Source organism: Pseudopodoces humilis, chromosome 4, assembly GCF_049639895.1.
Source record: "Pseudopodoces humilis isolate 2021_Gansu_Grassland_sample_001 chromosome 4, ASM4963989v1, whole genome shotgun sequence".
Lineage (NCBI taxonomy): Eukaryota > Metazoa > Chordata > Aves > Passeriformes > Paridae > Pseudopodoces > Pseudopodoces humilis.
Genome location: NC_142203.1, coordinates 19,789,293 through 19,815,403, shown reverse-complemented (window position 1 = coordinate 19,815,403; position 26,111 = coordinate 19,789,293). Strand labels below are relative to the sequence as shown.

Here is a 26,111-nt window from a genome sequence, read left to right as displayed (position 1 = left end):
TTGAATTCCTGAGATAGAAGATACCACATGTGATTTAGCCACATGTTCAGAGGTGACTAACAAGCCCCATCCTGATTCAAGATCAAACAGTAAAAGCATATTTCCCAAGTAATTCTTCCAAGACAAATTACAACCTCAAAGGCAAGAGTAGCTCCATTCACAAAATAAGTCACCTACAAGAGCTGTCAGATGGAAGAAAGCATAACAACCAAGAAGTATGGCAAAATGGAAAATCTTTTTTTCAGAGGGTGATATATACACTGCAAAGTCCATTGTAACATACATGAAAATCTTTTACAAAATTTCACTTATATATTGCCACACAAAATGCAGATAATAAGGAAAATACTGTATTTAGTATCCACTGTATTATTTTATTCCCTTGTTCACCCCTACACTAATTCAGTCATTGTACTCCAGTCACATAACTTAAATGCCATTAATTGTGTAATGGAACCCTCTCTTCCACTCTTTCAAAAAAAGTGAATTTTTTTAGTCAGTTTGGGATAATGGTTACATAGAAGTACCACTCGCACCAATCTGCATCCAATATATTACCTCTTCTTCAGAAATTGTTGTCTTCCTCCTGTTAATTTGCTTGCAAAACATATTAAAAGTGCCTCCCATTCTTGTGTACACTCACAAAGTACAGATATGGCTTTTCAAAGAAGTGGCCACCCTTACTAATTACCTGTGCAGTTACACAAGCTAAGCTAATAAGGCTAATTGAGTTAGCCTTAAACACTGTAAACTCATCTATAGAAGGGATCAGTCTACTGAATTAAATATCTGGTAAGTCTTGCCTGTTTTCTAACAACTGAGGGACATAATAAATACAGCAGTCACAGATTTTTCGCTTATTGTCACTTGTCATATGGTACTTTTTTCAGTGCTTCCTTATCAAACTTCATCAAGTGAACACAGGGCATTACGTATTGCAGCATATGAATTTTGCATTTTAGGTTTGTAACAGAAACTGTTCTTTGGCAGCGCAGTACATGCTGTTTTCCCATCCTGCATTTAGAAGGCTGAGAATTTGGGTCTATTGGTTAAAAACTAGATATGTATATCCAGAACTCACCCAGATTTTTATTTGATTTTTTTTTTTTTCCAGCTATATATGCAGCACTGGAATACCCAGCGTGCTTGTTTCATTATATTTCCTCCCAAAGAGGAGCTCTAAAGAGATATTTCTTTGGCTGCTGAATGCCCTGTATTTTCTCTCTTCACTAATCATGCATACTGTGCAATGTGGAGTTTGAACTGCTAAGCATAGTGTGATTCACTTTTTTATGTGGAAAAAAAAAAGCAGGACTGTTGCACTTCACATCAAAATCAATGAGTTTGTAACTGCTGGGACTTTTAATGATTGATGAGAGCTTTGGCATAGTTTCTGTTTGGAAAAGAGGGCTTTGAACTGGTGGTTGAAATACCAAGAGGAGAGACTTACATAATGGGCCCATCTCCCCTAATCTCCTCACCAAAGAATACACAAGGAAGAAAAACAAGGAGTCCCTTGTAACTCTTGCAGTGACAAGCATCGCATTTAATGTATTCAGTTACTTATTAGTAGGCCAATATAAATCTAGCACAACAGTGTGCAAAGTCAGCAGGGGGTCTGAATCCTGATGTTATTTTTCCCACCACTGAATAAATGATCCCAACCACCAGCTTCAGAAGCTCATCCTCATTAGTATGTATGAAATGAGCGGAATAAGCACTGAGAGATTTATATTGTTCTGTATTCAATTTAATTAATAAGAGACGGTGCTGATTTCTGGAGGAAAGAAAGAGGCAGTGTCCATAGATTACTGTTCACCTTTCATTGTTCTTCACGATAAAAATCTATCGCAGCATGGCAGCCTTAAAAAGTAAACTCATCATTTTCTAATCCTACTGACATTCATTAGCCAGACCTCTTAGCAACAGGCATATTATAATCTGCCACCATCACTAAGGTCACTGTAGAGTTCTCATTACAAGCCCTCTACTTAGAAGGTTTTACAACTCTGATGGAAAATTTAAGGATAACCAAGGGGTACTTTTTTTTGTAGTCTTGTCCACTTTTAAATTCTGGACAGGCCCAAACAAAAAAGAACCATATAAATGCCAAACAAAACAGAACAAAACCAAGCAAACAAAAAACAAACAAACAAACAAAAAACTAAATAAATAAACAAAACCCACAGCTACCTGTTGGTGTCAGACGCTGGCCTGACAGCAATTAGTACAGGTAAAGTTACTGTGAAAACAGTTCCCCAAGAGGCATGAATGATAAGTTCATTTAATTAGCATGAAGTAGATTGTGGGCAAAGGTGGGTTTTTTATGTCTTATCTGACACATACAAAGACAATACCAAAATCTGGATTTGAGCTTAAAAATTGCTGTCTTACTACACTGAAGTCAGCTACAGTTTGGCTACTGATTCAAGTGAGACCAAGACTTGAACCAAACTTTACAGCTTCATGCCTGGGGGTCTTTTCTTATTCTATTTTACATTTATGGTCTTCCCAGTTTTCTGTTTTCAGAGTTAGGAGTCATGGTTATTAACTGGTTAATGTTACCAATTTTGAGTGATGCTCAGGTCCCAAGAAAGTCAGTGACAAAACTCCCAAAGATTTCTCCAAGTCCACTTCTTTTCCCCAAGAACTTCAACCCACATCAAACACAGCATGTTTATAAATACACTTTGATTTTTATTTAACTGAACACCAACTAAAAGATTTCAATTGAACACAGGCCCAAGCAAAAATTTAATACTCTAACGTCATGTTTTATTTGTGTCTTTGACATAGTGTATAAGTAGATATTAAAATGCACATATGTTTTCTGCTGATTTTCTGTGAACAGTAATGATTATTCCACACAGGGCTGAAAGTACTATCCAAGAAACATCCACAGGAAGTTCTTGCCAAAAGTGAGGGACGATGTTGTCTTCAGGACAGACCAAATAAAGAGTTAGTCACCAAGAATTTTGCTATAAATAATACCCTGGTCAATAACATGTTAATTTGTTTTTCAGCTAGTGGGAGTTTCACTACTGATGGCACATAAATGAGGATGCCTGTGGTTTATTGCATGCAAACTGATGTTTTCCTCCACATTTCTTTTTCTTTATACATAGTCCTGCATTTCTCCAACTATGAGGTATTCTCCATCTACTAAACTTCCACACATGCACTGGTAAGTACACTCTAAAAGACTGGTAAAAAGTTCGGTATGGTGGTTTACAGAAAGGATAGTGTTTTGAGTCAGAAATCAAATATGCATCTTCAAACAGTGGAAACCTCTTTTCACGGTGAGTTAAACAGAATTCTCCCAGCAGTCAGTTTCTGCATGGTCTCTTGTCCATTATGTTGAAACAGTGACTAATCTTCCAAATGGCTTTCTCACTCACTTCCTCTCAATTTTGTTGCACTAATATCAGGGCAGCAGAGTGACTGAAACTCAGTTAGGCAGGACTGGAATGTCCAGACTGTGATTTACCTAGAAGAGTCACAGTTGGGAGCAGCAGATAGGTAATGATTGCCAGGAATGAGCAAATACAGGAAGTCTCTGCTCTCCTCCCCTTGTTCCCTGTTAATAGTGCAGGCTTTGCATTAGCAAATGCTTTTCAGCTCTAACAATCACCAGGAAACTCCAGATTACCACAAACCTAGAAAGAGGGAGGAAGGGAGGGGTTGCATCTCATGATCCTCATCAGATGGGCCAGAGGCTAACACATCTGCACACAGTAAGAAACATCTAACTCCTCACCTACATGCACGAGCTTCAGTGCAACTTCTTACTGAGTCAAACCCTTTTGAATACAAGTACCATTGGCAGAGTACAGATAATTATCTGGAAAAATGTAGACTACCAAATATGTCTCTTTATTATTACTTTCCTCCATCCAACATAATACAGGAAAAAGCCAAAAGAGAGGCCTTCTACACCAGTTAATGGAACTAGAGCTAGAAACACCATCTGATCTATTTTCCGCTTAGAAAAAGGGATTACAGACAAGCAGACAAAGGAAAATATGCATTTCTGCTCTTTTTCCTTTATAGTATCTTTGCTAGACAGCATTCTCAGAAATCACCCAGGAGACCCCATCAACTCTCCACTGTAACCCATAAAAACCACATTGCTCTACAAACTTGTGACTCATACCATGTTTTCCATTTGACTCAAATAAATTTCTGCTCTTCTCTGTGAAGGACCAGGGACATTAAGTCAGCCTTGGTGAGGAAAGGTGCACAGGGAGGATGTGAGAGATGTTTCCTTTCACCTGCTGATTTCACCTTGCTAACAGCTGTGAGCCAAGAAGAGACAAACTCCATCCAGCCCACCCATCAGATATGATGACTGTCAAGCTGCTGCTTTTCTAGACTGATCCCGTGTCCCGGAGCACTGTTATTTCCTGGCTATCCTGTGTCACTTTTTCCACGCAGAATTTGGTCCAAGTAACTCATCAGGCTGTGTTAGGAGGTGACTGACACTGATGGAAACTGCTTTGCCAAAAGCAGGACAGTTTCTTCCCAAAGACTGTGTCATGTCTTTCAACACATTTTCAGCCATTCTTGTGTATCTTAGCAGGCCATAATATGCTTGACTTCAATTCCTCCTTTAGTAGCAAGTGTAAACCTAGAGCTACTCATTCTCTCATTTCTTCTTGTTTTAATTCAGTAATCTTCAAGGACTGAAGGATAAAACCTGACTAAAAAGATAATTTTCAATCAGCTGCTCAATGGTCAAAATCAAACCAATCCCATTCTTCTTTCATTGCTTTATTTTATCTCGATAATTTTTTGCTGCACATAGAGATTATCTGCTTTCCATTCTCTTTGATATTCTTCCTATGCATCTCCTTCCCCCACCACTCCTCTCAGGTTTCCTTCCTTCTTGCTTGCAGCACAATCACAAATCTTCTCAGCTGGAGCTATCATCCAGACCCTTCCATTTTATCCTGGCTCCTCTTTTCCCCTCTGTTCTTCTCCTTCCTCTTATTAGTTTGTCAGTTGCAAATCCACTGACAGTCTTCTACCCACTGTCAACAATTTGAGGGTTAAAAAAAACAAAAGCCAGCTGGATAAGAGTTAATGTTATGGAGTGTGTGTGTGTGTGTGTGTGTGTGTGTGTGTGTGTCTGTGTGTGTGTCTGTGTCTGTGTGTCTGTGTGTGTCTGTGTGTTGGGTAGGAGGATGGAATAAAGCCTCTTTATTTCCAATACTGAAACCATTAACAGCTTCTATTTGGTAATATTGTATTGCCTGGCAATTCCATTTACTGAGTGTTCTGTTAAGGGCTCAGTTCCACTGAAGGGACACTGAAAGTAATGATTTTGATTTATTAAACTTACTACTTCTTTTTATTCAAATTTGGTGCTTAGTTTGGTGCTGTAATTTTGCATAAAACATTTTTATTATACTATTTACTTGTTTCAGTGCTGTCTTTTCAATTATGAAGATTTTACACTTAGTTACCCACATAGAAATGTTCATTTTTTTTTGGGAAGCCACTGCAATGCTTCACCTTGAACCCATTTGCCTACTGCAAGAACTTAGGCAAAGCTAAAAATAAATGTCTTTCTTAACTGTTTTCCATAAGTTCCTGATCAAGCCTTATTTTAAGGACTCCTGATGGGAACTGATTTACCAAAAGTAAACTATGAATTTAATATAACTGTTCAATCAAAATATATTCTACAAGTTTTCAGAGAGTCTTTCAAAGAGACACTACTTAATTTACTCTCAAGACAACTCAGTAGTTACCATCAAACCTTAATCATACAGAGAGAAACAGCAGCTGAGAGAGACATTTTATTCTGTTCAGTTCCTCACTGTATTCAAAAAGGGTGCAACACCTAAGAACAATGTTGGAATAGCTGGTGGTGTGGATCTTCTGAAAGAGTGAACTAAAACCATAGAGCACAGTACTTGAAATTAAATCACCATGAAGTAACTGAGGAGCATGCTGTCTTCTCCCATAACAAAACTGAGGAGAAAGAAACCTTGAAAACTCTCTTCAGATGCTCTCTTTATAGTTTCTGATTAATTTTCCTCTCAGAGACTCTAACTACAAGAGACTAATGTGAGATCATCAATATCCAATGTGTGAAGGAATTAAGTTTCCCTTTATGGAAAATCCAATAGAGTTCAATAGCAAATAATTTTTCTAGTGACTTGAACTTAAGTGCCTATGGAATACAACAGATCAGTTATAATCCTGTTGTGGAGCTCTCCAGGCTAGTTAAAAATTACCATAAAATCCCTTCCTAGTGGAATTTTACAAAACAGATCTTAAGCAGGTGAAATAGTTACGGATGCACTACTATTAATAAGATTATCTTAAACAGGAGGATTTGGCCCATGTGTGTTTAGAGTAATTTGATAATGAATCACTGCAAATTTCTGTTGGTTTTAACAACTGTTAAATTCTACATGACTTTCCCATATTGATCTTACATGCTCTGTTGTTTTCTCTGTTTCTTTAATGGGGAGCTGCTCCCTTCACCATATGGTCCAGCCGCTATCCAGTTTTCTCTGCTTATTTCACCATCATGTAACACTCCTCTTCTGGGAGCTAGATGACACAGTGACATGTGAATGTTGCTCACAGTGCAACATGAATTTCTGCTGATTTTTCTGGCACAGTACAGTGGGAGCTGACCAGGGTGGCCTCCTGCATAAAACATCTGCTCTGCAGCCTTGTTTGCCATCCAAAATCCTCCATAGTTGTAAAGACCAACCTGCACAGAATTGGCACAGAGACACTCTGGGTTCCCAGCAGAGGCAAAACCTTCGCTGGTATTTCCAGTGAATATTACAAACTACTTCGCTGAACTTTAAATACTCTGGGTGCTCCTTGTTGAGCATATCCCATGTCAACCTATAGTCATCTGAATATCCACTTTGAAGATGTTTGAAGAAAGTGATTAAGAAAAGCAAATCTATATATGCCATCCAGCAGCCTAAAAGTGTGGCACTTCTGGTAAGGTCCTTATTTACTTTGCAAGGATTCGCCAACCATTAGAAATCATGTCCATAGAGGAAATTCATTATTCTTAATTTCATTTTACATATTCAGAAAGAGCCGTAAAATGTCTAGCATTCATACCTTTAAACTAGGAGCCTGACTCTTCATGAGTTAATTGGGCAAAAGACTTATTGCCACTTTACACTAAGAGGCTGAGAATTGGGTCTGTGCTGATTTTTCTAAGTCTTGTTTCCTTTAGCTGCACTAAGTACAGCTACAAGCTGAAAAAAAACTCCCCACTTTCAAACCCCCACCACATTTTCAGAGTACAGCCAAGTTTGATGAATTTCCCTGAAGTGGTTAAAAGAAAGATCTTATTTTTCTCTGTGTAGGAGTAATTACTTTGCCAGGCATTCAATAATCTTGTCTTGACACAAACCATATTTGCAGTTTGATGAGATTTTGTAGGAGAATAGATTGTGAGGAATTAGGAATGGGGCTGTGGCTGAGCCTCATCCCTAATAGGGTGCAGCTGTGTAAGACAGGTAACCACCACGGAAGGAAAAGAATAATGGAATGCTGATTTGTATTGACCAATCAAAAAGAGTAAAAGGACATGTGGGTGTTATGCACGTGAGAAACAGGGTATAAAAGGTTGTACAGGGAATAATAAAGTGCTGATTCTTGAAACTATTCTCAGTGTCAGTCATGTGTCCTCCATCAAGATTTCAGTATTGCTCTAAGATTAAAGAAGTCAACAATTTATCTCAAGATGTGCCTGCACGCATCATTTTGTTTTTATTTGCAGTGAAATGTACCTCCACGGGTAAAAGCATCTCAACTGATGCCCAAGTAGGAGAAAAGAAAAGAGAGTATAAGCCCTCCTAAGATTACAGCCTTTAAGAGCCTCATGGACATCAAAACTATTTTATACCTTCCTTGGGGCAAAACCCCCTAGTATTTCCCAGACAGCTTTCAAAGTCCTCAGCTGTGCCATTTGTGTTGTTTCTTGACATGGTAAAACACTGCTGCATTTTGAGCTTTTGAAAGAGTGGCAAGAACTAAATCTAACAGTTAACTGGAATTGGGGAATGTTGCATGTATTGTATATGTGTTGAATGTTCTGGTGTAGGAAGGCAATGAATGGGGACGAGCTTATCAAGGTGCCATTGCACTCCTGCAATTTATCCAAGCTCCTGAGAGCTGTATCTAACAGGATGCTGTTCCTACAATCACATGGCTCTGGGAAGATAGTACAGTAGAAAATATATAATATACAATGTGGGGCACAGCACACAAATTAGCACTGAACTTTGTACATCCCAACTGAAAAAGGCAGCTGCTGCCACAGAAGGAGATACAAATGCCCTTCTCCCATACAGGCCAGGTGTCTCACAAATATATTTCACATGGGATTAGGAAGGAGGAGTACAGGTAACATTTTCACTCAAACAAAAGTAAAATTTTTGGTAAGTACCTACTTTGGAAGGTGTTGGAGAAGTTCTCTATAGCCTGTGTAAATTTTTCAGATCAGGATTTTAAAATGCACAGCTCCATGGAGACCTCACCAAGAATTCCTGACTGGAAAACCCACCACTCTCTACTGCTGCAGCTGCCAAAAAGACAGAAAAAAAATATGTCTTTTCCCATCAACAAGGCTAATAATTCCCTTCCCCAAGCCCATGTGAGTAGCCCACAATTGTTAACTAGTCTAGGCAAAACAAGTAAGATTGTGTCTGTTTTCAGAAAGTCTGACAGCATGAAGAATTGAGATTGACATTAAAGTTCCACAAAAATAGACTAAAAAGCCTGGTGGGAGAAAAAAGATCAGGAGAACAGTTCATTGGATTGAGTACTGAGTGAGAAAGGGAACAGGGAGTCAGGTAAAAATGAGGGTGGGTTTTCAAGCCATGAAGACACTTCAGAGTTTGTAAAGCAAAACAAGAGGTAATGAAGGAAAGAAGAGCTGGGTGTCATTTTGGCAGAGGGCTAAATGAAAAAGGGCTACAGTGCATGAGTTAAATGAAGTTAGGCAGCAAAGGATTGGAAATTAAAGATGGGGGAAAAATGATGAATGAAAAATATTTTTGTAAAAACACAGAATATGAAACTTCTAGTAACTGATGCTTTAGCTAGTACCAGTATCTGGAAAATAGGATTTTTTTTTTAGTGTTGCTTCTTCCAGAACTTTCATTGTATAAAAATCTGGTCTGTATTTTTCAAAAGCCTAAATATAGGAGGGGAAAATACTGTCAGAGAGCCTTTTTTGATTAACTAAGAAATGCAATGGTAAAATAAACCATTCAGTATTGCGGAAATATTTGTGAAGTATCTGAAGCACAGAGCAAAGACCAAATCTATATCTGCTCCCAGTTCAAACCCACAACAAAGTTGATGGCAGTTTTGAACACCTCAAAATGTATGCAGTGATTGAATATAATATAATGATCAAATGTCAGCCTTAGCTACTGTGAAATGGGTATTCCCCGCAAGTCCTGACTGTGTTCAGTCTGTGTTCTCATTTTCTTACAGTGGAAGAAGTACCATGATGTGTTCAAGGGCCTCTTTGTGAAAATGGGGTAAGGGGTCTTGGCAAATCAAGGTACATTCATCTGGTTTACCCTCCTGATACATGCTTGGATACCCAGAAATTATTTGTACCAGTTGAGTTTCTCTAATTGCTTTCAGATCTAGAAGTTTGTTTCACTAAAATTTATCTGTCTCCAGCAATTACTCTGGTTCAGAACTCACTTCTGTTTTAGATTTTGAGGGAAAGAAAGAAAGAAAGAAAGAAGGAAAATATATATTAGGTCTTGGTTCCTTTGGTCATAAAATTACCCTAAGTATACATTCAGTTTAAGCTGTCGGAAAGGAAAGAAGAAACATTTTCTTGATACAGATGAATGTTTTCCCTTGTAATCTAACAACTAGAAATTGAATGGATGTGTGGTTAATTTTATAACCCAAATCAAATACAGAACCAAAACCAGTGTCTTAGAGTCCTTTCATTATCTGAAAATAAAAGGCAGAAAAAAAACAGCTGTCATAAACAAGTAATTGTTTTAATTTTAATGCCACACTTCTTGACCTGACAGCAATTCTAGTAGCACTCTGTCCTTTAACTTATCTGGTTAGGGAAAAAAAAAGTATAAATCATGTTAAAGCAATTGCTCATGTAAATTAATCTCCTGGAAACAAGATACCTTCGCGCTGAAACAACTAGAGGCTCTCCTTGCAGCCTTAACTCCGGTGAGATCTAGAGGATGGAAATCACTGTTAAAACTCATGAGGAATCGCATGACGCCCTCGAAGAAATGAGCACGCGGATCTCCACCTCACCGACTCTGAGCTATTTCTTAGGGTTTACAGTGTAGCCCGCTCCCGCAGTCTGTCCGTCCCAGCCCCGATGCTCTGAGAGGTCAACGGGGCGCGGGAGAAGAGTGGGGGCCGGGCAGAGCGGGAAGCACGAGGGCACGGAGGGCCAGATTCAGGGGCCAGTGGCTCGGGCCCCCGGCGGGACGTCGGCGGGCAGGGGCTGAGCGCCCCGGCGGGGTCTGCCGGCGCGGCGGAGCCTCCGCGCCTCCCGCCGGGGGGACGCAGTCCCGAGAGCGCGGGGGCGGGGGAGCGCTGCCCGGCGCGGGCCCCGCACCGCCCCGCCGCCGGGCCAGGGGGATTACTGTCGGCGGCAGCGGCGGGGGGCCTCGGCGCGGGGACGAGGAGAGGGGGATTAATGTACTAGCGCCGCTTGCCCCTGCTCCCGGCTGGATCGGATCCGAGACAGGGATTAGCACAGCTAGCGACCACCGAGGCGGGACTGAGACGGTGGGAAGAGGGAAAAGGCGACAAGCGGACGGCCAGCCGCCAGCTGCGGCCCCCGTCCCCGCTCCCCCCAACCGGGGATCCGCCCAAGGGAGTACGGCCCGCCCCGGCCCCGTACGCGGGGCTTCGCTGCCGCTCCAGATCCCGCGGAGAAGCGGCGAGTCCTTCGGGCGCCTGCAGCCGGCTGCCCGTGTCCCGCACTGTGCTCCCGTCGCTGCCGCGGGCGTCTCCCCGCCCCTCGCCGCCTCTCCGCGCACCGCCAGCGCGCAGTGACCGTGATGGTTGGAGGCGGCGACAGCTCGGAGGCGACAGGCGAGGGCCGGGGCCGGCGAGTCCCCTCCGCAGACACCCGCTCGATGGTATCGCTGGCGGCAGCGCCGCCGACAGCCAGCGCCGCCGACAGCCAGCCCCCGAGCGACGCGCAGCCGCCCCCCACCGCCCCGCCGTGGGTCCCTCACGCCTCGCCCCGCCCCGGGCCCGCCCCCGGGGCCCGCCCACCGCGGGCGGGGCGGGGCGAGGCGGCTGCGCGCGTGCCCCGCCCGTGGCGGCGGGAGGGGAGGGGGGGGGCGAGGAGCGGGGCGCGCCCGCCCGCCCGCCCGCCCGCCGCACTCCAGTCCGGGCTTTGTCTCCGCCTCCGCCGGCCGAGCCGCGTCCCGGGGACAGCGGGCGGGCGGTGGGAGACGGAGCGGCAGCGGCGGGAGAGCGGCGGGAGACAGGGAGAGGGACAGAGAGAGAGAGAGAGAGAGAGAGGGGCAGCGGCTCCCACGTCCTCGCCGCGCACAGTCCAATGCCCGGCAGCTCGAGGCGAGCAGCGACTACGCTTTCCTGCCGTGGCACAGCGAGTGCTTCCAGCCTCGGAGTTTTCCTGAAGCAGCCGTCACACCGGGAGCACTTTTGGTAGAGAGGGACCAGGAGACCCCGAAATGACTTACCTCCCGAGACTCGACTGAAGGGGACTTACTGGAGTGGAACCGTAGTGGAATTTGGGTCTGGAGAGGAGTTGCTAACGCGTTTGGTTTATTCTTTTTTCTTTTTTTCTTTTTTTTTTCTTTTTTTTTTTTTTTTTAATTCTTCTCTCTGATCAGTCCCCTCTTCGCCCATCACTGGAAATGAACAAATTGCGTTTGCAATTCAGAAAGTAGAAATACTAAGTATACCATCCCCCAGGAAGCACACATGTAGTAATGACAAAGGATTGCAAAGGAGAGAGTGGCTCCAGTTTCCCAGAGAGATCCCCTAAAATGGATTACTAAATGGGACACTACATCAGCTAGTTGTCCTCTAGCTGCTCAGATACATGCACCGAAAAGGTACAGTACCCCCCTGTCCATACCCTACCTTATGTTTTGGGATTTGCTTGGAAGGGAAGGCTCCCGGATCGCCCGGCAGGCTCGGAAGGAGCGAGGGTGGTGTGTGGTTTGAGGCGGGCTGCTGCCTTCTGTCTCGACATCGTTTGCAGCGCCTAGGGAGGAGGAGAGCCGCCCGCAAGTGCACACGCTGCGCTTGCTGTTGTCACTTTCCCGGCATCTCGTGGCTTCGTCTTTCTTTTCCCTTTTTTATTTGGCCCCTCTTTTTCTTCCCCTCACCCCCAATTGCCTAACATGTTATCCTCCCTCCCTTAGCCCTTGGCACGGCTTGCATGCGCCGTGGTGGGGCTCCTTGCATCCCATCCCCGAACGCTTACTGGCAGGGGGTCGCGCCCGCCCGGGCACCGTGGGGAGCCGGGCGGCCGCGGGACGCCGGGGCCTCTGGGCATCGTGTGGGGCTGGGTGGTGGGGTCTTTGTTACAAGAACTATGTGGGCGCTCCGTGTCGAGGCGTAACACCGCCGTCTCTGCTGTTCCCGCTGTGTGCTTGGGTCGCGACCGATGTATTCGTTTATTGGTTTGTTGTTTTGGTTTTTTTTTTTTTTTCCCGAGGCTGGCGCTGCTTTTTGGGGGGAAGTGGCCGGGAATCGAGGCAACTTCTTCCGTGGAGCAGCCCTAGGCGCAGCCGCGGGCTTTGTTCGTGATCGTGGGCTGGGGCCGCGGGCTCACCTCCCCGCCCGCTCCCCACGGACTGTGGCCGCCTTCTCCTCGCCCTGGCCCCGGCCAAGGTGGACAGCCGGCTGCCCTCCCTCAGCCCCGCCAAGGGTGGCTCTGGGGTAGGGATGCTCCCCGCCCCTTTCTGCCGGGCGCCTCAAGCGTCTTCCCCGCGGGCCGGTGTCTCTGCCGAGCCTCTTCTCCTTGGCCGGGGGAGCGCAGGCAGACGGGCTGAGGAAGGCCGGACCCCTCGGTGGCCCTCCGGCCGGCGGGAAGCCGTGCGAGGCAGCGCAACTCTTCCTTGTCCCTCCGCCCAGCGCTCGCCCTGTCTATCCTTCAGCCCCTCTCCGCCCTCGGGCTCCGGGCCAAATAGGAGAAACGGTGGAAAAGAGAAAGTTTTCTTAATGGCGAGTAACAAGGCCTTCCAGGAGGGAAGCGGCGCCCCGCGAACGCCGCACGCCGCCGCGGGCCGCTGGGGCCAGCGGCGGGGCGCCGGGACGCTGGGCGGGCACTGGGAACGGGGCTCCTTCGTGCCGCAGATGCTGAGGTGGGGAGGGATGCCGAGCAGGGAACAGGGTGATGCTGAGCGGAAGGGATACTGAGCAGGGAAGGCATTTCACCCTGCACGCATACACCCTGTCCCCTTATCTGCACGGGCAGGGAAGGCTCCCAGCTGAGGGCAGCTGAGGGAGGCTGTGCCTCCGTCTGAGGTGCGCTGCCGACACGGCGCCGAGGCACGGGGGTGGCGGCGGGGGCTCGGGCAGCCCCTGGGGCGGCCGAGGGTCAGCACCGCCCCTCGCTCCGCCGCCAGGGAGGGCAGTGAGAAGTTTGGGTCTCCGTCAGGCGTGAAGAAAGTACCTGCTTCTTGCGAGGGCTCGGCCGTCCCACCGCCCCTTTCTTCGTGCCTGACTGCCTGGCTGTCCAAGGGGGGCGGTCCCGGGGGTGGACCGGACAGCGTGCGGATAGAGGGCTGACGGGGGCAGCGGGGATGAGGCTGAGGCTGCAGCCTGGCCAGCTGCAGTGGAGATGCCCTTCTGTCGCCACCGCCTCTGTCCTGCTTGGCTCATCCCAGGGTGAGTCGCAAGGCAGTAACTGCTGGATTTCCCTTAGGCAAATGTCTCTGTCTTTTTCTAGCCTTGGCCGCTTGCTCAGGGCATAATTTGTTCTCCTGTTCCTCTCCCGAGCTAATTGCCGCTTTAGAAGTTTGTAAACATGTACGTTTGTGCCAGCGTCTGTGCAGCACGGATGTTTAGCTGCTGCAGAAAATTATTTCACTGATAGAACAGCAAAAATTAAAGGCTTTAGTTAGCTGTGTGATAAACCGCAAAAGATACTAATTCCTGGCGCTGCAAGCAAGGTGGATGCTTCATTTTCTAAAGACGCACACACAGGATGCCGACGTTGTAAATAACGAAGTGCTAAGTGCCCACAACCATTTTCTCTCACAGGGCTACGCGAAGTGGCTTATTATTTGACATAGATTCTGCTAACTTGTTTTGTACCGTCCAGCAACGATGTAATTACTAACATGACCTCAAAGATAGTAGTTAAAGGTGTGGCTTTCCCCACTGTCTTTGCAACAATTAATTCAGTGACTGCTTTTGGTTTGCATTCATTTAATTTAAGTGTCATCCAGTAAACCATTCTCATCCAAGTATTCTTTACTTGGTGATTAAGTCTTTCGACATCAGTATGACAAAGTCCATTGCAGTCAGGCTCTTTTGATTCAAAATTCAATTCTAAAAACTCACTGAGATTTTGTAGCTTTCTCTCAAAGTAAGAGATTTGTGGAGTAAATCCATAAACAGATTCTTATGGAGGTAAGATTTATGCAGCTGTTATCATGTTCAGGGTTTCCTTTGCCATTTTTTTCAGATTAGAAACACAAAATGATCTTGCTGTGGTTGGCTTTTTTTATATGACAATTTTTTATTAATAATTTATAATAATTAATTATTATAATTAATAATTAATAATTTTTATTATTAATTTTTTTAAAATGAGACTGTTCTAGTGTATTGTGAGGACATTCAAGTCTGCTCCAGCAAATTATTTCTTCATGGAATTGCCTTGATCATGGTTGAAAGCAAGTACGTGATCCCATAGGATCAGCAGGGTTTGTCACTATTAAAGAAGTACAGTTGCCAAGGTGTTTCACCATCTAGGGTATCCCTTTATCTATTAGGAGCCTGGTTTTAAAATGGTAGCTTTTCATAAGTTACAAGATGGAGAGAACTAACTCTCTTTAAAGCCAAATAATTTCATATGCATAAAAAAGTTGATTTCTGTTCTTCACTGCTCTTCACTGGAGAAAATCTCTGGCATTCATGGAAGCTTAGTTCAGGAGCAGCTCATTCAGATAAGATTTCTACCTAAATGCTAAACAAAATTTAAAATAGTAAGTAATACTAATAGTAAGTACTGCTGTAATGTATATTTGCGACATTTGCTTTTCATGTACTAGGCGCCAAACGCTTGAAGTGTGAGTGAATGCTTTCAGGGACTACAAAGCAGGTAGTCACAGATGTTCTGTGTGTTCTCAGTCTTGAAAACTGTACATTCTTACTTAATGGCAAACCAGCCTTATCTACTGAACTCGTACTACTTGAACCAAAAAATAATTGGGCACTGACATCTATGAGGAAGATGGCTAGTTAACATTTCTAGCTGCTTGAAGATGAAAGTGAGTATTAGCCATAGTCCCTTCTTTACCTTTGCAAATAGAAGATTGCAATTACCGGTGTTTAAGGCTGAAGAAGGAGATGGATCAAGTTAAGAACCAGGAGTTGCCTTCATTAAATTTTTGAAAGGAATTTAAGAAAAAAAAAAAAGAAAAAAAGGGAAGGACAGAGATCAAATTAATGACCTGTGAGAAATTCAGACTAGAATTGTTTGCATTAGAATGGAAGTAGGTGATTGTGAACTTGCTTGTGCGTGTTTTGTGAAGGGAAGGAGAAATTTGTCATCTTGTTTTGAAGAGCCATACACAAATACACATGAAAGGGGCTCACACGGTTTACAGCAGGGGAGACATAAAATGTTTTAGGATTAAATTGACCTGAGCTAATACATGTCTCACATCCAGCTTGTTTGCAGGAACACATTGTTATACTACTGAAATAAATGCTTTGTGCATAGTACCTGATTTCCATACACTATAGCAGAGTGCTGAAAACAAACAAGCCAGTAAATTCTGGAAAACAACACTGAATTTATATTAGATGCAGCATGTGCTCGAGAAGTTGAACTGTACTAAACCAGAAGTTTTCACTATCCTAATTTGATACAGATGCTGCAGTATTTGACCTCCTACTGTTCATTTATTGATGAAGTAAATCTTTAGCCCTCACCTTTTGCAGTCTCATTTACCCAAGTTAGCTTTGCTGACCCAGGAAGGCCTTGCCTGCTGGAGTAATTTTCTGAGAGTAAACGCAGTTGCTGAAATATTACTTATATGTGGACTTTGTTTTTGTGTTTAAACCCCTAACTGAAAATACTGTTCTCTGTTGGGAATCAATACTTGCTAAGGACCTGAAACTATCCTGTGAGTACATTTGGTCTGGACTGTTCCTTAATGTTAAGTCAGACCTAGATCTGTGTGTCATGGAGCAAGTCACATCCGACACATTGTGACAAGCTTTGTTTGACAGGACAACAGAAAAATGAGTGATAAGTAATGCTTTTTACTGGTGACCACTTGAGCATTTTATGCTCATATATATTATGATACATATAATCTCTGTATCAGGATTATTCTTAGGTGGATGAGACATTTTGGCAGTAAAAGTCAGTAGCAGAGAGTCTGACTGCTGACCAACAGCATACCATGAACAGTGTTATAATGCAGAAGTGAGCAGCTAGGGGAAGGCCTGAACCTGAGCCTGACAGATCTCTAAAGGAGTATTTTTATTTTTGGCATGTTGCACCAGTCCTCCTGAGTGAGGAACGGCTTAGATGTGCATAGGGTCTGTGAAGATAAAAGTGGACTACTCCAGTTCAAGCACAAACCTGGCAGAGCAGAGTTTGTATGTCTCTATTTTCTTTATGTGCTCTGTTACCCATGGCCATGGAAATAACTGAATGTTTATGTTTCTGCAGTGTTAAGAGAACTCTAATTATCCATGGTGAGGGTTGCTTTGGTTTTGGGTCTTGATTGCAACACATCAATATGGCAGCACATGCCCAAGGCACAGCTTTAGGTTTTAAAGGGAAGAGTGCCACCTACTGTGTTATAATTTTAGGTATCGCAGCTCCTGTGTGTCTTGTGGAGCTCCCAAGCTTCTCGTTTGCCTATTTTGTTTTAGCCTCCGGAAGATGTGAAAGGATTCAAAACTAAATGTGGTATGGGAACGGAGGGAGAGAAAAAACAGTAAAGAAGTACAAAATTAGGGTATTCTGGAAGTCTTAGGAAGGGTTCTTTGAAAGACAGGCATACACAGAAACATTCACAGTTTCTGTCATTTCTTATAAAGGCTGCTAGCTCTGGAAATAGGGAAGGGGATATGAGATATATGCTCCCCCCATAAAATAATCATGCCCTCAGCTTTCATGCATCAAATGAGTATAAATTTCAGGTCTATGCCCTCTGAAATCTAAAGTTTAATTCTGGCTGTAGTTTAATAAAAAAGAGTAGAATTCACTTAAACAGAAAAAAAACCAAAAACAAACAAACAAACAAAAAAAACCCCAAAACAGCAAACCAGCTTTCAGAAAAGAAGGAAGGTGAGAAAAATCCTTGATTAATTTTCCTGTAATTTGCTGCAAAATCTCATGAAGTTTTTCCTAGTATAGAACTGTAGTTATTTATCAGCCCAAAGGAGGGGTGTAATATGCTTGATGTGAATACAGAGTCTTTTTTGTAAGAAAGAAATTCTTCCCCATGCACCAGAGTGGGGGAAATTTCTTTAGTGGCTGAAATAGAGATGTAAAATAAAGTAGATAAACCAGCTATTAACAGAACTGCCAGTTGCTGTATCTCTAGAGTGAAGACATATGGTAATTCACTACATTCAGTGATGACCTTTCTTTTAAAAATATTGTTAATAATAGGTACTTCTATGTAAAGTATTTATATAACATACTTGAAATTCATGTATCATGGACCGCTCCATACCATTTTTGTTAGTGGCAGGTTTTTGGTTTGTTTCGTTGTTATTTTTTTTTAGCTAGCTGACAAAACGGCTACTGAGGAGCTTTCTACAGCAATACACTTTGGCAATATGCCTTCAGTTCTGAAGTTAAAGAGTTTCCAGGGGCAGGTGCACAGCATTGCTGCACCTCTCTGACAGGGCAGCATGGGCCCTATTCTCAGGATTGGAAGCCTTTGGCATCATCTTCCTCACCCTTCCCAGGAAGAGCCATGCCTTAACTGCAGCATTACACCCTTTCAATAAAGCAGGCAAAGAAAAGAGCATTCCTGTGTTCTTGTGATCTCTGTAACCAGTTGCCTTTGCTGAAAACCTAATGCTCATAGAAGTGGAAAGAAATAAACAATATTTTTGTCATGCCTTTTCACCTCAGTCTGAGAACATCTAGTTGGATGAAGACTACTAGTACTTTTACTGGCAATAATAGCAGAAGTTTCATTATGTGCTTAAAAAGAAAAGGTATTCTTAACTGTAATTGATTTTGCAATGACCCTGATAGACTCAGGACCTTCTAATAACACAAATGTTTAGAGTATCTAACAGATATGGTCGGGTGTTCCAGTTCAGTCGATGGAAAAAATACTCTCCCATAGCAATTCCCAACACAATGGGAAAAACTGTGTCCAACTTAACTGCAGCAAACATTATTTCTACTTTCTTACCTATGGCTGCTCAGTTTCATTCTGATGTTCTATATATTGAGTATTCTTCATATGGCTTTCATACTTGAATAGAAAATTTCCTATGTTGCTCCCTTCACCATTGTTCATGAACATTTATCCATTACTTGCTCTTGAGGCAGCCATTCATTGAAATGTTAATGAGATTTTGAACAGTTTATAGTTCCATAGGGGTTTTTTGTTTGGGTTTTTTTTGTGGGTTTTTCTTTTTTATCTGCAGAAAAAAATGTGGTTTTGTTGATGCCTTTCAAAATCTACTTTTTCTTGGTAGATTGAGATGGATTCTATGCTAATTCCTCCTGCATTCCTGAATTATGGCCTAACCAGGCACTGTCGCTGGGATCTTCATCTATTAATCATGGAAGCTGCTTTCTTATTCGGTTGCCATAGTTTCAGTGCCTCAGATAGTGTTGGGGTGCCTTGGGAAAGGCTTACGATACATTCGGACTTGCAAGCCTTGCAGTTATTTTGGCAGTAGAAGAACTGTGAAGGATCAGAGAACAGCATCCAACATTATTCAGAGTTGGGTTAAAAGCGGAAACTTCTGGATATGTCTCTCTGGACCTTGTTATGTGAATGTCCAGCTGATATTTACTCCCAAGATTTGCTTTTTGGTTTGTCTCGCTGGTAAAAATGTACACATCAGAGACTAAAGGTTACCTTTATCCATTGCAAGAAAAAAAAAGGCTAGGCTTGTCATTAGTTTTTCTGATAAATGGTTGGGTGAATTAGGGCATTTAGGGTTTCCTAAGCAATCCAGGTAATTTGTTTCACATTGCCTTTCAACCCAGCTACATACGGTATGATACCACGTTTGAGATGGAATGTTTATTGCTACCTTAAATTTTATAAGACAATAAGAACCTTTTTGTTAGCTGCAGAGCAGCTTGAATTACCAGTAGAAAAGAGGAAATTAACATTTTTCAGACAGAACTAAAGCTCTTCCAGTGCTACGTTTGCACTGGCAGTGTTTTTTCAATGATGTTTCAATATTTGTTCATAAACTCAGCATTAAAACATACATACTTTCAGAAATGAGCTGTGAGATGTCAGAAATCGCTTTTTTGATTAATGAGAAAAATGGTAGAGTAGTAAATATGTCTAGCAGGCAAGTAACTGAAAGACTGACTTGTCAATGTAGTGCTATCAATTGATTTGTCTGTCATGCATAATATAAAATGATGCAAAACCGTATCTCAGTAAACAAATAATGGTTTCCTTTTTCTTTTCCCATTGAGAAGAAATCTTCATCACTTCTGTGTAATCAATAGTAAGCCACATGCTTAACCAGATATTTAAATCCCAATCCTTTTGCATTTTACAGTGTGTCCAGAATGGTGTGATATCCCTCCAGTTCTAATGAAGAAATTTGAGTCTAGTGCTGAAAAACTTGCTAAGTATCTTCTGTCTTAAAAAAAAAAAAAAAAAAAAAAAAAAAGCCAGTCTTGACTATTCAAATCAGTCAAAATATAATGTTAAAACTATATACAGCTGAGAATAAGGAATTCAGTATAATTGGAATTAATCAGGAAAATAGCCACTTTTTTGTTTTCATATGGTTAGTTTGCAATCAAAGATTAGTTTGAAAGCTTCACCTTGGGACTTTACCTCCCAATCTTGTCAATTTTTTAAGTGAGATCACCAAGCAGATTGAGAACATGTGCCCATTATATGTAATCCTCAGGAGCCCTACGAACTCAGCAAGTGAAGTCCAGGAATTTGACAGGAATTTCAAAGTTTCATTTGTTGGTAGATGCACACAAAATCTGTATTTGTAATTTTATACTTTCATGTAATATGGAATTTTCTGGTTTACAATCTTCTGGATCTCTGTTGTATACACATATTTTGCATAAAATTAATCTCAGTCTTTTTCCTGGTAAACTCAGAATGTGTGTGTCTCTATTAGACTGACAGAATCATATGCCTCCATCGTTTTATATTTCCCTTTGGAAGAGAGGTAGTGATGGAATAAGAAAATTGTAACAGTGAGGAAATATCTTGGATCAAAACCTGTACATGGAGAAATTCCGTTGTGGTTTTTTCCCCTCAGAATTTATTATATTCCATTTAGTTTCAGGTTAGGTATAGGATCCCCCTGCACAGAAATTAATTTAAGCAGTTCTATAAGGAAAGGTTTGCACCTTCTTTAACACTGGTGGGGGAATTTTTTTGCTTGCTATTTATTTTTTGCCTCCAAGAAACAGAAAAGTGAGTGATAAGTCAATATTCAGTATAAAGAGCCATTCTGGTTCCAGTTGGAGGGTAAAAATGTATTTCTACTCAGCACCCATCAACAAGCCTTTGTGCCATTTGGAGTCCAGTATAAAACTACAGAATTATTTAGGTTGGAAAGGTCCTTGAAAAACATGGAGTCCAACCTTAATCTAACAGTTCTGAGTCTACCACTAATCCATGTACCTAAAGCCTACATCTACACATCTTTTGTATACCTCTGTGTATCTTTTAAATACATGAGTTGGCGACTCAGCCACTTTCTTTCAGTTTACTAACGGCTGATAATAAAGGTTCTTCTGCATTCCCAAACAGCTGAATTATAGCATCAAATATACGAACCATATCAAGGAAAGAAAATAATAATTTCTGTGAAAGTAATTGTTGTATTTGTGTCTTTTAAGCGATGTCACAGCATTTGCTTTGCAAATCTCACATATGTTCAACAGCATCTTACTACCCGAGCGCTCCTGGAAGGTTGATGCTCGTTTTGGGCTGAGCTTATGAACAAACAGAGAGGAGGACTGTGTCCAGTTGTGTCCAGTTCAGCCTCAAAGCTCCCCTGGTGCCTGCAGCTGGTCAGCGGGTGTGGGTGGAGCACAGCCATCCCACTGGTCCTTTGGAGCGGGTGGATGGGGAGGAATGATTGGAGAGCAGCTGGAGCCCTGCCCTGCATGCCTGGGTGTGTGTGGGAATCCTGTCCCAAAACAGCACGGCGTGGAAAAGGATGGGATGACACGCCTTTTCCAACAGAACCTCCACAAGCAGGGCTCAGCCTGCTGTCTGTTGCCTGATGGAAGAGCGGAGGCTGGGTCCCATGGGATTATCTTTCTTGAGTGGTACTTCATGCCATGAGCATGGCTAAAAGCAGGCTCGTATTTGAGTCAAAAATGCCTTTTTTATTATATAGAGAGGATTAGAGGCTGTTCAACTGCAATCTTGAACTTCAGGTCATAGTCTTTATATTACTGGCTTTTTATCAGAGCATTCTAATGAAAGAAGGGCATTGTGCTTTAAAATCAACTTCTGAATTTAATTTTGTGTATGAACAGAACTTGGTACTATGTGTATAAACTTCTAATAGCACTCAACACATTCCACTTCTGAATAATTTGTACTCATTAATTACAAATGTACAGCTTTTGCAATTACAACTTACTGATCCAAACCGTATTAAATCAGAAATGATCACAGTTAAATTGATTTTTTAAAATTTGCTGTACTCTGTTATGTGAAGATGATTATGTAACATAAGTCCTGTGTCCCTGCAGTAGAACTTTGTTTCCTAGAAATACATTGTTTAGAATTTTTGGCTTGGTTGGGGTTTTTTTGTTTGTTTTTGGGAAGAAATTTAAGTAGAGAGGTATGTCAGGTTTCATGAAGAAGTAAGAAGACAAACTTTAAAGTAGTGATGCTTTAGAATGCTTTTTTTTTTTTTTTTTAGCCAGTAAAATTATTCCTGATTTGAAATAGCAATTTGTTTCTCTTGAAAAATAAATTAAGAACTAGATCCTGTATGCTCTGGGAAAAGGAAAAGTTTTTGCCTGAGTTACTGCACTTTTTCATTACTATCTGCAAGGTGTTTCCTTTTAATCTGTTCATGGGGAAAGTTCATTGGGTTCAGAAACTGATTAATATTATCACAAGATGCGTGTATTTCAGGTTGGTGTCGCTTTTTTTTGCTTTATCCTGTTCTACACGTAAGACCTAGACGTGCTGCCAGAACACTTCCTTTCCCAAGATAAAAAAAAACCAGAAAAGAGATCCTGTTCTTGTTCAACAACACATGTAGTCCAAAAGGCAGATTTAGCCAACATGGAGCTAAATGGCCTGAAGGTGTGAGATGAGGGCTGGTGACTGGATGATCGTGAGAAAAATGCGGTTTTGATTTGTCAAAACATTATTAAGAGTACTACATTTGTGTGTTAAAGTGTCTATCAGAGAAAGACTTTGAAAATATGAGGCGACTTGTGGAATAGAGTAACTTCTCTGACTCGTGAATTTTAATTCCTTTTCAATGTGCCGTTTACGTTTGTAACTGTTTGTTTCTGTTTGTGTTCATCTTTGCCGTAATCTCTCCTGTGTAGCTGAAATCTGGAGATAATATCCAGAAAAACCCCCCAAAAAAACAAAGAAAGAACACCCAGCTCCAGTGTTGTTTATGGGAGAGAGGCAATTCATCCAGGCCCTTTCTCATAACATATTGGTACAACGAAATGCTGGTGACATTCTGCAAAGGGGTGGAAAACGTAGTCTATATAATGCCTGCTGATGTCTGAAGTGGTCTGTAAGAACACTTCCACACAATTACTTTAAATCAATTAATTAGACTTTTAAATTTTTTTCCCCATAAATGGTCAGTAATCTCTTTTAGATTACAGCAGATAAAAGAATTCATTGTTGTCACAGTCTTAAGAACTTCAAGAACTTTTCAAAACCTGGAACATCTACACAGATTCTTAACCACTGCATTTTTAGGACTACTCCTCACCTCCTCCTTTGTGCCAGGCTCCAAATAACCAACTATCTAGTCAAATGAGTGTCCTCAGTTTATATGGACATGTCATCAGAACCAATTACATTGCTTATGTGTATAAATGAAGGAGAGCTGGGTGGAGACAAGAAAACACAGGTTAGCAGGATCTAACTTTTGATCTGTTAGCATCAAACAGAAAATGAGGGCACAGTTTTGCATCAAATTGCATCTCCATGTTTATTTTATACTAGGCATGGAGCTTGTCTAGAAGAGCTCACCTCTGACTTGTTCGTATTGGTAACATAAACCTTGCTGACTTTATTAGGAGTTATTAATTCCTGGTTTGTTTTTGGTTTTTTTGGGGGTTTTTTTTGTGGGTTTTTTGTTGTTGTTTTTTTTGGTTGGTTGGTTGGTTGGTTGGTTTTTTGTTTTGTTTTTTTTTTTGCTGTGTGGTCAGTTGTTTTTTTTTTAATAAACTTAAGTCACAAGTTCAAAATACTTATAATAATAAATAAAAATATCGAAACAATGAAGAAGGCACGGGACTGCAATGGATCTATAAATTGAATTGGTATTTTAGCTTCAAAGATTCAGGCACTGGAAGTTTTTCAGCAGTAAGCCAGCAGAGAACGTGTTAGTAGGGGGGCTGGTGTGCTACTTCGCTGCTGCACTGCCTACTTCTAGACAGTCGTGGTATGACAGCCTGCTCTAACAGCTACCCACATTTAAATAGCAGGGTTGTGTAAGAATGAACACAACACATTTACCGAAATACATTCATGGTGGGGAGAGCCTTAAATATTCCGGCGGGTGGAATACACTGAGAGAGAATCTGTCGCATTCTCATTAGACGACGCGTCAAATCTCGGGAAGGGCGCAAAGTAACTTTTCTTCCCGTTACAGGGGTGGCCTGATAAATCGCTGCAGGTTTCAAGGGAAAAAAAGAACATTCTCTTTTCGATACAGTGTTTAATGCGGGGGTACCGCTGTAGCTAATAGTGTGTTGGCTGGAGGGGCAGGAGAGGAGCTCGCTCACATCCCTTGTGGCGCTGGGTGTGAGTTGGCCTGGCTGTGGAGGCTGGCCGGGAGGCTGCCCGGCGCTGGCTGCTGGCGCTTTCTGTCGCTTGTCGCCTGCCCTCTTGTGTCGGCAGCGCTCGGTGCAGGCGGCCGGGGGACAGCGGCAGCGCTCCGGCTCCTCCTCAAGGGCTCCTTTCGCCTCCGACCGGCTGCAGTCCTGCTGCTCCGCTCGCAGCGTAAAAAGAATAGTCTTCAGCTTTCTTATACAGAGGCAGGAACATCAGAAAGTGGGTTAGCCAAACTGATGTGCAGAAAAGCTCTAGGAGTGAATTTGAAGCGAGGGGTAGAGGCTGTAATGCATATGATTAAAGTGAAACATGCTGCCTACACAGAGAATTGCTAACAAGATTCTTTCACAGCTTTCATGTCTCAGCCCCGCTTTTACAGAAAATAAATTCGTGTTTGGTTTCAGTGGGTGTGCGATTTTGCTCAGCCCTACAGCATAGATAAGACAGCCAAACTACACAAATGCAACACAATTGAACACAGAATAGTACAATTTGCACTGAGCAGAAAAAACGGCTGTGCTTATTAGTAAAACGGTGTCCCAGATTAACATTCATTTGGTCTACCTCGACCTTCTTTTCTCTTAGAGCTTTATTGTTCAATACTCATAGGGAAGGGAGGCTAAAAGCACAGATAAAGTTAAGGCAAATTAGTTGGGAGGAGAGACGAGGGGAGGAAGAGGAAGATATTCCGTGTCCTTTAAACATTTTTTTTTTTACCTCCTCTTCAAACAGAAGTGTAGATACTGATGCAAGCCATTTAATAGCTTCTGGCAGTAATTCTACCACATCCCCTTGCTCTATGAAGTATATCTTCTGTAGCTCAAAAGAGTATTTAAATACTCTCTCATGTTTAAAGAGCTTCCAGAATTATCTGAGGTTTTTGCAAGACGCAGAAAAATAGACTGCAGCAGCTGTATGTTGTTACAGTGTTTAGAAAAAAAATAAAGAAATAGTAATTTAAGTAATTATTTTAAAAGCTGTTTAAAAATCAGCTAAAAACTGGCTTGATCCATAAAAATTTTAACTTTCAATTTTCCCAGTAGTTTTTTTTTAATTATTATTTTCTTGAGAAATAGTGTGCATTTATATAAGAAATTTTACCTCATGTCAGTCCCCTGTGACCTCAGGAATTATTTCATATAATTTAATTTGTGTTTTCCTTGAGACATAACATCTTTCAGGCTTCATTCTCTTAACAATACTCATTATGGATCCAGGGAGGATAAAAATGTGGATTTTGGAAGGTTTTTTATTTATTTAGACATTCAAGTGTTGCTTATGCATTAAGGACTCAAGCCCAGGTGTTCAAGACTTAACAAGAAGGACTCACAGAGGTTAGCATGTTCTTGTTTATGTTTTGCTTGTTTATTTGTTTGGTGGGTAGGTTGGTTTGTTTTTTTACTTCAAAACAAAATGCACATGGAGTAGGTTTTGTGTTTGGACTAATTCTGCTCCCAGTCCTGCTGATTTCTTCAGGTCTGCACAGGCTGAGAAATCAGCAGAGGGACACAGCTGGCAGATCAATATTATTGTGGTCACTCGTGTTGATTCTAGGCGTCTTGTGGCTTTAAACCTGTGTCTGTTGTGTCCCTCCCCAGATCCATTTTTCCAGAGTACTGTGGTTTGTGTCTGGGGAAGACCTTTCTGAAAATGCGGCATGTATTTGCACTTTGCAAGTGCTCTATGTTTCTG

At 42.3% G+C, this 26,111-nt stretch overlaps 1 protein-coding gene across 3 annotated transcripts in view; it reads left to right on the top strand.

The window, feature by feature from the left end:
- Positions 1 to 11,429: 11,429 nt before the first annotated feature.
- The window catches only part of SEMA6A (semaphorin 6A), a 120,015-nt gene continuing 105,333 nt past the window's right edge, over positions 11,430 to 26,111 (top strand). For 2 of the 3 annotated variants that reach the window (XM_014257070.2, XM_005528129.3), the window contains exon 1: positions 11,430 to 12,086. The gene's annotated coding sequence lies outside the window, so the exon portion shown is untranslated. Of the gene's footprint in view, positions 12,087 to 13,778; positions 13,870 to 26,111 lie in introns of those variants that run through there. The other variant, XM_088054177.1, reaches the window with a different exon arrangement.